Source organism: Chlorocebus sabaeus, chromosome 3 (genome assembly GCF_047675955.1).
Source record: "Chlorocebus sabaeus isolate Y175 chromosome 3, mChlSab1.0.hap1, whole genome shotgun sequence".
Classification (NCBI taxonomy): domain Eukaryota; kingdom Metazoa; phylum Chordata; class Mammalia; order Primates; family Cercopithecidae; genus Chlorocebus; species Chlorocebus sabaeus.
In genome coordinates, this window is record NC_132906.1 from 7,988,941 (window position 1) to 8,006,260 (window position 17,320).

At 40.5% G+C, this 17,320-nt stretch overlaps 1 protein-coding gene across 6 annotated transcripts in view; it reads left to right on the forward strand.

The window, feature by feature from the left end:
* Nucleotides 1–288: 288 nt before the first annotated feature.
* MTUS2 (microtubule associated scaffold protein 2) overlaps nucleotides 289–17,320 on the forward strand; it is a 636,712-nt gene continuing 619,680 nt past the window's right edge. For 2 of the 6 annotated variants that reach the window (XM_007960034.3, XM_007960038.3), the window contains exon 1: nucleotides 1,013–1,290. The gene's annotated coding sequence lies outside the window, so the exon portion shown is untranslated. Of the gene's footprint in view, nucleotides 469–624; nucleotides 962–1,008; nucleotides 1,291–17,320 lie in introns of those variants that run through there. The other 4 variants (XM_037986864.2, XM_037986863.2, XM_073013118.1 and 1 more) reach the window with 4 other exon arrangements.

A 17,320-nucleotide genomic window follows, 5' to 3' on the forward strand; every position in this document is an offset into this window, starting at 1 on the left:
TAGGGGAGCCTGAGCATTTCAGGTAGGACTGGAAAAAGGTCTTTGAGAAATCATTAATTCATCTATTTACCATAAGAGCAGTCAAGTCTCGCTGGAACCCCTCGGACAGTGGGGAGGCACATTTGGTGCTCATTAAACACAGAAATAAGCTTTCTTCTAGAAAGAAATGCCTGCCTTTTGCTCAAATCTTTTCAGAGACTGGCTTTGGGCTTCTGTGAATCAGGCACCCTAGCGTCCTCCAAAGTTCTTCCCGATGCTGAACCCCAATGCCTCTTGCTGCGCCTAATTCGAAGCGGCTCCCTCTTCTGTTCTAAGCGGAAAACAGCGGAACCCATTCCCGGAGGCCTGCGCTGGAGCCGCCAACCCAGTCTTACTCCTCCTTTCTCCTGGGGTCTCCCGACGCTCGGGCACCGCGGTGACCAGCGGAGCAACCGCCTGCGCCGCGCCCGCCTCCTGTGGAGGCCGAAGGTGAGGATGGGGCTGGGGCTAGGGCTGGGGCTGGAGCTGGAGCTGGAGCTGGGGCGGGCAGGCGCGCGCGCAGGAGCCGGCGCAGGGGCTGTCGGCAGAGGGCGCTGCGACTCCCGGCTGAGGGGCTGCGACGCGGGGCGCAGAGTGCGGGCCGGGAGGAGGCGCCCGGGTCTCGGCGAGTGCGTCTCCGGGCGGCCAGGAGGGGGTGCGCGTAACAGCTGCCCCGCGCCGCCTACCGCTCGGGCCCGCTCGCCGCCTGGCCGCTGTCACCGCGGACGGCACCTCGCGGGCGAGGCGCGCGCGGCGCGCTGCGAAGGTTGGACTGGGCGGCCGCCGGCCCCGCGGCTTCTCTTTGTCCAGGCGAGGCGGCCAGAGGACCAGCCGCGGCCGCGGTTGAGCCGGGAGCGCCTGGGCGTCGCGCGGGCGGCTCCAGTCCCCGGCTGCGCCCCGGCGCTCGAGCGGGGGCGGCGGCCTGGGCGGTGCCTGCGCCGAGGTGAGTGCGGGGGCGCGGAGTGGGGCGCAGCCGCGGCGCGGGCGTGGGCGGGGAGAGGTGATAGCGAGCGCCGGCTGCTCCAGGTGCGGGGGCGCCCCTCGTGCTCCACCTGCGCCGCCGCCGCTGCCGGCTCTCAGGGTAAGTTTATCTTCTCCCTTCTGCGGAAACCCTTGACCGCTTAGCGGAGTACAGACCTGTCGGTAAATAGAAAACTCGAGCTGGAGAGGAGGAGGAAGCAGCGTGGCGGAACCTGGCCCGGGATGAGCGTCTCGGTGAGGGCAGTGGTGGCCTCTTGGACATTACATCTTTCTTGGCTCTTTTCGACCCAGGTGAGCGAATCCTCTGCTGCGCTCTCCGGCGGGGTCGGCTGGCTCTGTTGCCCGCCCTCTGGACCCGCCGGAGACAGGTGCGCGGAGTTGGGGAGCACGCAGCCGGGCTCGGGGCAGCGCCGGGCTGGTTCGGCCTCTCGTCTCCGGAGCGCTGATGCTTCCTGCCCACATCACCTGCTCTGGTTGAGGGACTGCAGCTCTTTTGGCACCTTCGCGTGCTGCCAGGTTCAACACCCCCTGCTTTAGAGGCGTTGGTAGGTTAGTTAAAGCGAGTTCTTCCCTACCCACCCCCAGCTTTGGATAATTTGGTCTGAGTCTTCGTCTTAATTTAGTATGAGTGTGTTATTTCCTTCAAGCTTTATAATGGCAAAGCAGTGAAGCGGCTTGCTATATCCATTTTTTTTTCATTCTGAGCCTGTGCACAGAAGGAATTACAGGCACACAAGTGATGTTACTACCATTCTATTTTAAATACAAACACGGAAAGAAGTACTCTTGGCAGGATACCAAAGGCGCCTGTACTCTCTGTTATATAACTGCTTAAAAAAATTTGCTCATTGGTAAAGTTATGTGTGATTACCAGAGCACCTAAGAAGAGAGTGTCATGCTTTAAGTTTACTTGGAGATAAGCAGTGGTTTTAGTTTGAAGTACCCTTTTAAGATAATATAGCACTCTATATTAAAAAAAGTCGTTAGGTAAAATTGTAAAGCACTGAAAAATTGGTTTTGTAAAGTCTATTATGAATTGGTGAGAATTGTTTGACTACTTATTGGTAAAAAGATCCTACGGGTATCCTTTCTAGTTTTCAAACTATTGAATGATTTTATTTTTATCTCTGATGGAAATGTGGTAATAATGAGTTGCCAGTTATTCAAGATGTGTCTCTCTTTCCCTTGCCTTTCCACAGGCCCCAAAACCAGTACTCACATTTGTGGCTATATTTTTCAGGTAAAAATACAAAAGTAGAAAACATCAGATATACTGATGGCTAGGAAGACCCCTTGTCCCCCCTCCACCCAGTATTCTGTTTTAATTGGTTTGGGGTGATGCCTTGATACCTACAATGTTAAAAAGCTTTCCTGGTGATTCTAACGTGTAGCAAGGAGTGAGACCCATTGTGGAGCATTGTTTTGTCACTTTGTAGCCTATGGTGTTGCTACAGTGGTTTAAGGTAAGTCAAAAATACGTTGTTAGAAACATGGGAAGAAAAAAATGGTATTGGAAAGGGGACACATCAAAGAACTACAGCATGTAGACTTTCGTGTTTTGTCTAAATGCTCTTTCTTTATTGTTTTTCCTCCAAAGAGTACTTGATGTTTATCAGGGACGCATAATTCCGTGTAGAATACTTTTGGGAATCTCAGGTGATATATATTTCATTTGCGGAAGTACCAATGAAAGTTGAGGAGTAGTGTCAGGGTTCCTTTATGTTTACACGGTAAAGTAAGCCTTAGGAAAGATTATTTTCCGTATCAAATTAAAAACTTACTGTATTACTGTAAACTAGTAAATTAAGTGCAAAAAGCTTTTATTGTTTTTAAGGTCAGAAAGAAACCTGGCTTCTGAGGCAATGTTTTCTGTCTACCTTATGTAATCCCAAATATCCAAATCTAGAAGCAGATCTTATGGATGGTTTATGAAGGCTTATGTAAGAACTCTGACTGTGCTTTTGGTACTCCGTTAAACTCCCTGTTTTGGCTATTACATAATTGACACGGAACTAGACTGTTACAGCCAAAATCCGGGAGGATGCCCAAACCCACCCCGGCATACACACTTTTATAATGAATTGCTGTTGGCAAATTAGAGGGAACAGCAGGGATGGTGGTTTGTGAACGAGAGGTAAGAATAGCGTCTGGGGGATTGATGTAATAGAAGACTGTTATGCTTAGCGATTGTCTGGAGATTTGAATGCTGGGGCAGAAACCTCTCTAGTCCTTTCTATTTCCAGCAGCGGCAGATCGACTGGGGAGCTAAGGAACCTAAGCCTCAGGTCCCTCCCTCACACAGGCTTCTTCGGAGCCCTCTGGGAGGGCCACTGGCAGTGTGTTCATGTGGTCATCCCTGAGTTTGTATCTGCACTTTTGGATTTTTTTTTAAAAATAGGGAGAGTACTCTTTCTACCTTCCCACCCCGCAATTATATAAACCCAAGGTTCCACAGACCCTGCATCTATCCCAGGCTCCAGCTTATCGTTGAATATTAACTTACAAAATTGCCTATTCTTAGTTTAATTTTTGTCATCTGAAAAGATAAAAAAAGAACCTGTACAATATCATAGTTGCCTTGCTGAGAAAATGCAAACTGCTATAACCTAGGGCTATGTGGAGCCTCTGAAATCAGGCACTTACCTGGAGAACCAGCTCCTTGCCTCGTAATCTCACACGCATGGGACTGTTTTGGATCAGTGTGTGAGCTGGAGGTGGAGAAGAGTGGAAATGGGGTGGGGAAGGGAGGAAAGTGGGTTAAAAAAGCTCTTCGTCCTCTCAGAGGCAGGATGCCAGGCGGAAAGGAAGGAAAAAACCCTACTGAAAGATACTTCATTAATAAAATGTTAATAGGAACAGATAGCATCAGCTCCATAGGAGATCCTTCTGTAAGCTTGTTAGGATTGGTCTCTAATATGAATTTTCAACAGTGAGCAAACAAATTCATTCCTGGAAAATATCCTACAGGAAACAAATGCATGTTTGGAAGGACTAGATGAATATCAGCTTGTTCCCATTAGCAGTTTTTATGAGCAAGTGGGAGGCTTATAATATCCACCACACACATGTTTGAAATGAGTTGTTGAAAAGAGTCAAGGAGTTTCCCCTTTTCTCTGAAATGATTTCTACTTCCTATGTGAATGTGGATGCCTTTAGATCTTATCATCTTGACCCTTCTCACCAACCCATATACCTTGTCTATCAATTATCCATCCATCAGTCATCTATCTACCATCCACCCACCCATCCACAGAGACTCTCCTTTTGACCAAACTTTAGCCAGGCTCCCCTGAGCCCTCTTCTCAACTGGGCCTCAACCTTGGCCTGTAAGAACTGCAGCTTTCAACACAAACAATTTTGTCCGTGCTCCCACCCTCCGAGGGATCTGAAAACACTGTCACATGGTGTATTAGCCTGTTCTCACCCTGCTGATAAAGACATACCAGAAACTGGGTAATTTATAAAGGAAAGAGGTTTAATTGACTCGTAGTTCAGCATGGCTGGGGAGGCCTCAGGAAACTTACAATCATCGTGGAAGGGGAAGCAAACTCGTCCTTCTTCACATGGCAGCAGGAGAGAATAATGAGCAAAAGGGGGAAAACACCTTGTAAAACCATCAGATCTCATGAGAACTTACTATCACGAGAACAACATGAGGGTAATCGCCCCCATGATTCAATTACCTCCCACCTAGTCCCTCTTATGACATGGGGATTATGGGAATTATAATTCATGATGACATTTGGGTGGGGACACAGCCAAACCTTATAACATGGCATCTAGCAGCCTAAGGCTATGTTCCTGGGATGACCCAGCCTCACTTCCATTCTTGCCTACAAAAGCTCAAGGCTGCCCCAAAGAATTTGTCTTTTGTTCTAGCCCACACAAATGATAATAGGCCCCTGACTTTCATTTTGTTAGATCGTTTATTAAAAACTTACAATTGTAATTCTTTCTCTGTGCCTTTGAGGTATATGTGTATCTCCTACCACCTGGACTGTCTTCCTCAGTGTCTGAGCCATTCCTTTGACATGTAATCATCAGGGAGGATAGGGCTCTGTCCTCTAGTCTCTGTAGGTGGGTAGGAGCCTAACTTTGACAAGTGACAGTTAGCAGTCACAGGTGGCCTAGTCTCATTGGCAAACCCCCTGGTCTGCTTGCTGTAATGTTCTATGTCCTTGACCCTGCTTGAGCCCACACACATTCTCATTTTTCATCGCTAGTTCCTCATTCTCTCTTTAAAACACCCAGTCACCTCTACCTGAATCGGAGTTGAGCTCAGCTCTAGACTGAAGTCTCTTTCTCTCACTGCAGTAGCACGGAGTAAAATCTGTCTTGACTGCCTTTAACCAATGTCCAGAATTTTTTTTTTTCCCCACACCAGCCAACAAGAAAGTTTGAGTGTCACCATAGGCCAGGCACTGTTCTACATGTTAGGTATAGAGCAGCAAAAAAAACAGACAAAAACTGTACCCTTGAGGAACTTACAGTACAATGGAATGAATCAGATGAGGTTAAGTACTTAATATATCAGGTATGGATAGTGCTATGGAGAAAGTAAATCAGAGACGGGGGAGCAGGAGTGGGAGATGGGGAATTGCTCTTTCAAGTAGTGTGGTCAGGGGACGCCTCACTGAGAGGAGATGTTGAGCAGAGCCCTAAAGGAGATGGAAGAGTGAGCCACCTGACCAGAGTGCAGCTGGCATTGGTGGGGAGCACAAGGAGGCAGCTGCAGGCCACAGTGGGGGATCTCCTGCTCATGGCCAGCTTTTCCTCACGACAGCAGCCCTATCCCCTGCTCCAGCCACCCGAGTCTGCCCACAAACACTGATGGTATTCTTGGGGCCTTAGTAGTGGTGGCTTGGAACTGAGGGCCTCTTAGGGCATCGGAATCCAGCCTAGACCATATGTGAATACGAGTAGGGAGGGAGAGTGTATGTTTTCAGTGATGGCTCCCACTGGCTTGTCATAGGAAAGGGGCTGGGGGCAAGCTCATTCCAGCCTGGACTCCCTGCAGTCACCCTGGGAACAAATGGACTATGATGTATAAAAGTTGTGGACAGTGGGAACCACACTGCTCTTGCTTGAGGAATGTCTTAATACCAAGAACCTAGAACAACTTGCTGAGTGGAACTGAGCCGGAGAGAATCCCCAGGTTAAAGGCAACTGGGGTTGGTTAGGGTTTGAGGAGGGGAAATTACTCAGACGTTGACTGAGGCTCCTGTATGCCCAGATGGCTGCCCTACATCTGCTAATCAGAACACCACGCACACACACACATGCACACGCACACACACACATGCACACGCACACACACACACGCACACGCACACACACACACACGTGGACCTGGCAACAGGCTGTCATGAATTTCTTAGTGGAGAAGGTGAAGAAGCCATTGGGGAGCTGCAGCCAGGGCCTCTCTGCTGGTTTTTAGTTACAGCCTTCCTGTACCCATGGGGACAGGGGTATGGAACCGGGATGGGATAGCTGTTTCATTTTTTAAGCTGTTAGCTTGTAACAATTTTAAACTCAACAACCAAAACAGAAATCTCTCATATAGAGTTTCCTTGGATTGTTTGCTGGTGGTTAGGGAGCATCACAGCAGCTTGAGTGAACATATGCAGCTGGCATTGGGAAGGTGGCATTTATAGGAGTCTGGTGTTCCTGACTCTCTTCTCTGTGCATGTCATGACTTCTTGCGGTCTCTTACTTTGCAAGCGTCTCTCACGTGCCCTATTGTATTTGGAAAATGGGGGACTTAAGGTAATTCCTGGGTATTTGATATTCTTCTTTAGCTTTTGTAAATGGGCCGCCTTCTAATTGGTTGTATATATTCTATATGTTGGTTGAATTACATATAACCAATAATTGATATATAGAAAGGTATTCTAAAATGTAATGTAACCAAGCACTTTTCAAACTCTTATTACTTATAACCTTGTTTTGTGGTTATTTTCCTTGGATTTTCTAGATAGATGGTTGTATCATCTGCTAAATAAGTACATAAATCAATAAATTTAAAATAAATGATTTTAATTTAATTTAAAATAAATGGTTAGATGAATGAATAGTTAAAATAAAAAATGATTACTTTGGTCTCGCTATTTTTTATCAGTTAGACTAGATAGAAGGAGAAGAGACTGTTTATCTGTTGAGAGATTTTAAAAACAAGATTAGTATATTTCAGCCAAATGTACTTCCCTTGTCCCAGAGAGGATAGGCTGTATGATGTCTGAGGTCCTCTCCTTGTTAGTCTTTTTACTGTGTTTACTGTAGACCCATTGTACCAGTATGTTCAGTTCCCATAGAAAAACAAAACAGTGGGTACACATAGTCACTATAGATAATTCAGCAGTGTATGTGATTAGGGCCAAACCAGTGTTGATGACTGCCTGATACTGACTTTAGAAAGTTTGACTCACCTTGCAGAAATGAAAAGCCAACATCGTGCATTAGCATCTATGAAGACTGTAATGAGGCAAATACATTTGTCCAGAAACAGGCTGATATTGATACAGTGAATTTAAGTGCTTTCCCCAAAAGTACCATAGAGAAAGCAAGGAATATAGAGCCATGAATGACAATAAATGATAATAAAACAGCAGAAGCAAATAATGAACACTTAATAGGGAAGTTTATTTTCCACACTTCATCAGATTGCTACTGCAAAGTAGTAGTCTAAAAACTTAATATGAACACCGTTTCCGTAAATATGGGAGAAGTAATCTTAAATCATCCAGAATTAATTATCTTTGTACTAAGCTGTTTAACATTACTCATTGAAAATAGCTTCTCAAGACAGGCAGTATTTTTCTACACACAAATAATTGTGTTCTCAGGTTGGAAATGTTGCCACATATTAAACCAGACACATTTTTTGCTTCTAATTCTTATATTACTATCAGTTTATTTCAGGGGAAGTTAATTTGAGAATTGAAATCATGTAGCAGAATGATTTTGGTTGAAATTGATGTTTCTAAGCCTGATGCATTTTCTATTAGTGTTATCATTGGAAGTTTGTACAGTGAACATGCCAAACATTACATTTAGTTTTCTGAAAACTCTAGCAAGTATTTTTTTTTAAAATCCACATTATATTAGTTTAACTGGAAGGTAGTAATTAGTTTTATATTGAGTGAGCTAATCTGCCACTACTAGCAGATTTTGAAGTTATTTTAATATAAATGCATTGTCCTCTACCCCCAAACTTTATACTGAAAATTTTCTGCTAAATTTTAGGATTTTAATTTTGATAATGGTGCAAGATATTGGAATAAAGTATAAATGTGAGTTAGTGTTAATATCTCAGTTTAGGGAATAACAAAGCAGGAATGTGGCCTGCAACCACATTTCTCCAGGGTCAGCACTAGAGAGAGGCTAGTTGAGCCCTTGCCTCAGGCACAAAATTTAAGGGACACCAAGATAGTCAGTAATACAAATAAAAATTTTATGCAGTTTAGAAAATCAAGATTAATGCAAAAAATCTATAATGAACAAAATGTCAAAATTTTAAAGGAAGACAGGATCAGTATTACTGATTTTTCCTTTTGTGTCAGGCTCCAGTTTGGTTGGGAACAGCACTGTTACTGATTCTGTCTGTAATTAAAGTTCTCGTATTTTGTTCATCATGGAATTTTTTCCATTAATTTTGATTTCTTAAAAATATTGCATTAATGTATTACTTATCTTGGAAGCACATCTGAATTATTGGAGTAAAGACATTCCGAAAAGTCTCTCCTGCACAACAACAATGAAAGCAGTGGCAAAAATACCAAAATAAACCGTTTTAGAATGGTGGAAATTAATCAAGGGTTTATAACAATCTGAGGAATATTTATTCAAGAAAAAGGTCTGAATCTCAGTAAGAACAGTGAATTTTGTGATTTTTAAACTTACCTTATTCCCATTCTTTCCTCTGCAGCTCCACTGTAGCCCTCAAAACTAATAGCCTAAGCTAGGTGCAGTGGCTCACACCTGTAATCCTAGCACTTTGGGAGGCTAAGGAGGGCAGATCACCTGAGGTCAGGAGTTTGAGACCAGCCTGGCCAGTGTGGCGAAACCCCATCTCTACTAAAAGTACAAAAAAAAAAAAAAAAAAAAAAAAAAGCCGGGGATGGTGGTGTGTGCATGTAATCCCAGCTACTTGGGAGGCTGAAGCAGGAGAATCACTTGAACCTGGGAGGTGGAGGTTGCAGTGAGCTGAGATTGTGCTACTGCACTCCAGCCTGGGTGACAGAGCAGGACTCCGTCTAAAAAAAAAACAAACCAAAAACAACAACTAATAGCCTAGAAGCCACTGAAAGGGACAAAACAGGTTTAGAGCCCTCCAAGATCCCCAGTCTCAGAAAATTGTCACGCTATGTTTGCTCTAGAAGCTTCCTAAAAATCTCCATTCTCAGAGCTTGTTTTGCAGAGCCCTGGGGCATTTGTGGAAAACAATGAGCAGTAATTGTTTAATCCCTCAGCTGCCTGAGGCAGTGACACCAGTTGGGGTTAACCAAAAAACTTAAAAGGAAAAATTGGGAAACGAGAGATCTATGGGGGCTTTAAAAACCTTGGACGTAGTCTTTGGAATCTAGAAGGCCCGTGTCTGTATGTCCAAGAAATACTTAAGAAGGCCTTAATCTGTCATCTCAGACTAACAATGAGGCTTTGCACAAGTAAAGTAGAAAGAGAAGACTAAGAGTTGTAAACTACTTCCTGGAGTGTTGAAAGCATGTACCCCACCCCCCAACACACACAATCCCTCAGCAAAGGCTGTGATATGTATTGGTTCAAGACAGAAATCTCTGTCCCATCATTAGCTGACCACTGAAGCTAGACTTCAGCAGCTGAACATGGTAAAGAAAGTAGACTTTACGTAATTTGGGAAATAGCAATAGAAACAATAATAGCAACAAATATAACAACAAACCTTTATGCAGTGTGGAATCTTATTTCTAGAGTTGCCATATTTTTTTAAATCCAGTTTTCAACATAAAATTCCCACACACACAAGCAGTAGCATATGGGCCATAACAGGAAAAACAAAAGTATCCCTGAGAAAGTCCAGATACTGGACTTATTAGACAAACATTTTAAATTTGCTATTATAAATGTGTTCAAAGAGCTAAAGGAAACCTTGTCTGAAGAATTAAAGTAGGAAAATGATGTCTCATCAAATAGAGAATATCAGTAAAGGGGGTAAATTATTAAAAGAATAAAATAGAAATTATGAAATTGAAAAGTACAGTGATTGAAATGAAAAAAATTATTAGAGGTGCTCATCAGCAGTTTTGAATTAGCAGAAGAAAGAATCAGCAAACTTGAAAATAAATCAATTGAAATTATATACTATGAGGAACAGAAAGTCAAAAGAATGAAGAAAAATGAACAGAACATCACATTTATGGGATACCATTATGAATACCAACATATATATATAATTGAAATCTCAAAAGGAGAAGAATGAGAAAAGGGGACAGAAAGACTGCTTGATGAAATAATGGACAAAAACTCAAGCAGCAAGAGAGAAGTGAGTAATCATGTACAGAAGATCTTCAATAAGATTAGCAGCTGACTTCTCATCAGAAACTGGAGGCTGGAACATAGTGGAATGATGTATTCAAAATGCTGAAAGACAAAAAATTGTCAATCAAGAATTCTATGCCCAGCAAAACTATTATTCAAAAAAGAACGAAAGATTAAGATGTCTCAGAAAAACAAAAGCAGAGAATTTGTCACTAGCAGACTGCCCCTACAAGAAATATTAAAGGTAATCTTTCAGTTTGTAACTAAAGGACACAAGTCAGTAACACAAATCCAAAGAAATAAATAAAGAGTAGCAGTAAAGGTAATTGTATAGGTAAATATAAAAGAGTACAAACCACTAAGAAAATAACTAAAAAATGTATAGTAAAAGAAACAGAATGAAAATGAGACACTGAAAAATGTCTAACACAAAAGAGGGCAGTAATGGAGGAACAAAAAGACATCAGACATAACAGACAACAAATAGCAAAATGGCAGACGTAAAATCCTGCCATTTTTAGTTTTTACTTTAAATGTAAATGGACTAAACAGTCTAGTCAAAAGGCATGGATTGGCAGAATTAATAAACATGAAATAAACATGACTCAACTATATGCCATTGACCAGAATTACTTTATACATGAAGACACAAATACTGTGAAAGTAAAAGAATAGAATAAGATATAACATGAACATAGTAATAAAAGGAGAGCTGGAATGGCTATATGGATATGAAGTGAAATAGATTGTAAGTTGAAAATTATTATAGAAGACAAGGTCATTACCTGTTGTTAAAGGGATCAGTTTCTCAGGAAGTCAATTTGAACATACATGTATTTAACAATAGATCCCCTAAATATGTGAAGCAGAAACAGAATTGGAAGAAGAAATAGAAAATTTAACAATAATATTTGGAGATTTCAGTACACATTTTCTTTCTTTTTTTTTTTTGAGACAGAGTCTCGCTCTGTTGCCCAGGCTGGAGTGCAGTGGTGCCATCTTGGCTCACTGCAACCTCTGCCTCCTGAGTTCAAGTGATTTTCCTGCATCAGCCTCCCAAGTAGCTGAGACTACAGGTTCATGCCACCATGCCTGGCTATTTTTTTAAAATATTTTTTTTTAGTAGAGACAGGCTTTCACTATGTTGGCAAGGCTTGCCTCAAACTCCTGAACTCAGGTGATCTGCCTGTCTCCACCTCCCCAAGTGCTAGGATTACAGGTGTGAGCCACTGTGCCCGGCCTCAATACCTCATTTTCAATAATGGGTTGAAACTGAGAAGATCTTATTTTTTGCTGAAGATCAGCAAGGAAATAAAAGGCTTGAGCAACTTTATAAGCCAACTGGAATTAACAAACACCTAAAGAACACTTCACCCAATGGTAGCAGAATACACATTGTCTTAAATGCCTCTAGAAAATACTTTAAAATAGACTATGTCACAGAACAAGTTTTAATGAATTTAAAAGGGCCGAAATAATACAGAATATGTTCTCTGACCACAATGGAATGATATTAGAAATCAAGAATAGAAGGAAATTTCAGAAATACAGAAAATGTGGAAATTAACACACTCCTAGTGGGTTACAGAAGAAATCGGAAGGCAAGTTAGAAAATAGTTTGGGAAGAATGAAAACAAAAACATAACACAATAAAACTTCTAAAATGCAACTAAATCAATAGCTAGAGGGATTTTATCTGTTAACTATATTAACAAAAGAAGAAAGATCTCAAACCAACAACCTAAATTTTCACCTTAATAATGTAAAGAAAGAGCAAACTAAGTAAATATATATTTATATGTAATATGACATAATATATTAAACTTGTATATATTTAAAATTATATATTTATAGATATATAAATAATAAACTGAATATAAACTATAGTAAGGACTAGAACAGAAGTAAATGAAATAGAGAATAGAAAAACAATAGAAAAAATCAATAAAAACAAAAAGTTGTCTTTTGAAAAGATCAAAAAATTGACAAATTTTTAATAGAAAAAGAGAGAAAACTCAGTTATTAAAATCAAAATGAAAGAAGGAGAATCACTACCATTTTAGAGAAATTAAGAACATTGTGAATACATTTATTTCAACAAATTATATAAACTGAATGAAATGGGTAAATTCCCAGGAAGACATATACTACCAAACTGACTCAAGAAGAAGGGGCAGATCTGAAGTGACCTATAACAAGAAAGGAGATTGAATTAGTAATCAAACATTTTTCCACGAAGAAAAGCCCAGACTGGGATGGCTTCACTGGTAAATTCTACCAAATGGTTAAAGAATTAACAACAGTTTTGCATAATGTTTTTCGAGAAGATAGACAAGGAGGGAACATTCTTGGCTCATTCTTTGAGGCCAGTAGTACTTTGATACAAAAGCCAGAGACATCACGAGAAAAATATCAGCTGTTATTCTGCATGAATGTAGATACAAAAATCTGCGAGGAAATACTACCAAACAGAAATCAGCAGTGTATAAAAAGGATTGTATACCATGACTAAGTGGGATTTATCTGAGGAGGGCAATGCTGGTTTAATATCTGAAAATCAATCAATTTAATATACCATATTAATATAATAAAGTACAAAAACCTCATAATCATTTGAATAGAAACAGGAAAAAAAAAGCCACTTGACAAATTCAAACAGCACTTCATGATAAAAATACAAAACTAGGAATGGAAGGGAAATTCCTCAACCTAGTGAAGGGAATCTGTAAAAAACCCACAGCTAACATCGTACTTATGGAAGACTGTTTTCCTTTTAAAATAAGGAACAGGCAAGGATGTTGACTGTTTTCACATTTATTCAGCATAATACTGAACGTTCTAGCCAAGGCAGTGAGGCAAGGAAAATAAAGAAGAATCATCCGGATTGGAAAGGAAGAAGTAAAATTATCTCTTTGCAGATGATGTGATCTTGTATGTAGAAAATCCTGAGGACTCTATACACAGACTGTGAGAACTAAAAAACAAGTTCAGTAAGGTGGCCATATACAGGATTAATAAAAATCAGTTGTATTTCTATGCACTTACAATTGACAATATGAAGATGAAAATTTCCGTTTGTAGTAGTATCAAAAACAATAAAATATTTAGGAACAAATTTAACAAAAGACATTCAGGACTTGTATATTAAAAACTGCGAAACATTGTTAAAAGAAATGAAAGGTAACACACATAAATGAAAAGACATCCTGTGTTCATGGACTGGAAGACCTACTAAGGTGACAATGCTTCCCAAATTGATCTGCAGATTTAATGTAATCTCTATCAAAAACAGAGGTCTTTTCCTTCCAACAAATTGAAAAGCTAATCCTCAAATTGATATGGAAATGCAAAGGACCCAGAATAGTCAGTGTAATCCTGAAAAAGCAGAACAAAGTTGAAGGAATCACATGTCCCAATTTCAAAACTATTTTAATATAAAACTAAGGTAATAAAGACAACGTGGTGCAGGCAAATTATGTCCTTATAGATCAGTGCTATAAAACTGATCCATAAGGCCGAGAAGCAAACCCTTGCATTTTTTATGAATTGGTTTTCAAAAAGGTGACAAGATAATTCAATTCAAGAAAGGATGATCTTTTTAATAAATAGTGCTGGAATAACTAGTTGCCTATGTGTAAAAGAATGAAGTTGGATCCTGCTTCATACCATATACAAAATTAACTCAAAATGGATTATTGACTTAAATGTAAAATATAAAACAGTAAGTCTCAGGAATAAAAGTAAGAGTAAACCTTCATGATCTTGGATTAGGCAATATTTTCTTATATGTAATACCAAAAGCAGGAGTGATGAATATATAGGTTAATCTTCATAAAAATTATAAAATTGTTTCCTTCAGAGGATATCATCAAGAAAGAGAAAAGACAACCCAAAGAATGAGATTAAATTTTTGCAAATTACACATCTAATAAGGATCTTCTATCCAGAATATATACAAATGATTTCAGTCAACAGTATAACTTTTGGGGGATGATAAAGACAAATAACCCAATTAAAAATTCGACAAAGGATTTGAATTGACATTTCTCCAAAGAAGATACACAGGTGGCCAATACGCATATGGCAAGGCAATCCACATTAGTCATTAGGGAAATGCAAATTAAAACCACGGTAATATATCACTACACATCTACTAAGATGGCTAAAATTAAAAAGACAAAATTAAGTGTTGCTGAAGATGTGGAAATGTTGGAGCCCTTATACCTGCTGGTGGGACTGTGAAATGGTACAGCCGTTTTGGGAAACAGTTGATAGTTACTCAGATTATAGGCATGGAGTAACAACATGACCCAGAAACTCTATTCCTAAGTGTATACTCAAGAGAATTGAAAACTTACATCCATATAAAAACTGGCACATGAATGTGTACATAGTAGCCTCAAACTGGAAGCAATCCAAATGTCCATTAACTGATTAATAGATAAATAAGATGTGGCGTATTCATACAATAGAATATTATTCAGCCATAAAAAGCAATGAAGTACCGATTTCTGGTACAACATGGCCGAACTTTGAAAGCATTTTGTTAATTGAAAGAAGCCAGACACAAAATACCACATGTTATATGATTCTGTTTATATGAAGTATTCAGAATAGGCAAATTCAAGTGACAGAATAGATTATTGGTTGTCAGGGGCTGGGCTAAGGAGGGCTGTGGGGTATCTGCTAATGGTATGGGTTTCTTTGGAGGGTGATGAAAATGTTCTCGAATTTGATAGTGGCGATGCTTGCATGACCTTGTGAATGTGATAAAAACCATTGAATTTCACCTTTTAAGATGATGAATTTTATGGTATCTGGGCTACATATCAGTAAAGCCGTTATTTAAGAAATTGTTTATCTTCATTTCTGAGAGTTTTAGTTCTCCCCAAGGCAGGTGCTCTGCCTTGTCCTGGTCCTGCTCAGATTTCAGTAAAATATCTAGATTGGAAGATAAGAAACCTGAGGAGTTACATGTGAAGTGCCAGCAGCTATAGTAGAGTAGAAGCTTAGTGGCTCAGTGGAACTCTGAAAGCAATATTCTGTGAGCTTTAGGTGTCGGGACAAACTCTGTGTGCTTAGCAGGACCATGTTGTTCAGCACTGCAGTACAGTCTTTGATGCTCTGGCTCTATGTCATTCGGAAAGGTTAAGTTATGCTGAGCATCATGTCAATGGATTTATTAATAAGGAAGAGTTAAGGCATACTTTATAGGGTATATTTCTGTTCAATAGAAATATAACATGAGCTGTATATGTAATTTTCTGTTTTCTAGTACCTGCATTTAAAAATCAAAAAGAAATATGGAATTAATTTTAATATATCTTATCTAACCTGAAGTATTTAAAATATCATTTTTCATGTGGAAAAATCTTACATTTTTTCATGTTGAATCCTCAAAATAATGTATTTCATACTTAGAGCACATCTCAGTTTAGACTAGCCACGTTTCAAGTGCTCATTGGCCACCCCTTGCTGAGTGGCTACTGTCTTGACAATGTTAAGAGTGATTTTCATGAAAGCAGATGCAAAGCTTTCAGAGACACAGCATGGTATACTGGTTTTGAGTTGGATTCAGATTCAGATTCTGGCTTTGGCTCTAGCGCTGCATTTATTTATTCTTAAAATATTTACTGACATCTGTTCTCAAAAATCATAGTCTATTTCTACATAGGGTCAGGCAAATGAATACTGGAGAGAAGTATCATGTTTTATTGTGCTAATTATTGCAAGACCCAGGGAAGGGAGTGGTCATTTCTAGCTAGGAAAGAGTTGGTGGTGGGCAGGAAGGGCTTTGCAAAGAGGGGAGGTCTGAGCTCCATCTTGGAAGAGGAGGTAGATGAGGGCAGAGGCGTTCTAGGAGGAGGCAGGAGCAAGGGCAGTGAGGAGGCTTGCAACAGCACTGCCCAGGCGATTGCGTATAGCTTGGTTCCCATGGAGCAGGAATGGTTGGTTGAAAGGGTGGTGTAGCTGAGCTGGAGTTGAGGGCCGTGTTATTCCAGGGCACCTGCAAGGGGCTTTAGAATGCATTCCTTTTTTCTTTTTTTGTTTTAATCTGAGTTCAAGATTTATTATCAAGCTACGTTAATCAGGACAGTGTGGTATTTATGCTGAGTTTTTAAGTTATACAAATAGATTAATGGAATTGACTACGAACTGGAATTAGATCCATACATATACAGTCAATTTATATACAATGCATTTCATATTAGGCAGTGAACACCCACAGAAGAGCTTCAAGAAGTAAGTGATGAGGTGGGATTTGATCTTTCTTGCGTTGTTACCTTGGGCAAATTATTGACCTTTCAGATCTGCTCCCTTAGTCTACTGTTCTGCAACATTGGGTGATTGAAATCTACTCAGGCTGTTGCTATGAAGATTAAGTGAACTAGTATATAAAGCATACCTGATGGTCCAGCTCAGACTCCTGCTGAATCGAGAGACTGCTTCTCCGGTAGTGTCCATCTGTTGCCCTAGCTCCTGTTCTTCAATGTAGTTGTGCTGCAGCAGTACCCAGGGAAAGCTTTCAAGAATATAAATTGTTGGAGCACAACAATCAGCCTCAGGGTGGTGTCCAGGAATCTATGTTTAACAAATCTATGTTTAACAAATCCTCTCCGTGGTTATTATGCAGCCACCTGTTTCGGGTTTGCATACCAATGTGTAGAGTTCACGTCCTCAACTCTTGTCTAGGACTCTGGGCCATTCGGTAACATCCGGTCTTCCTGCCTCTTACATCAGCTTCCATGTACTGTTTCCTGGCCGACGGTCTTGTAGACCCTAGTCTGATCACAATGGTAATTGCCAG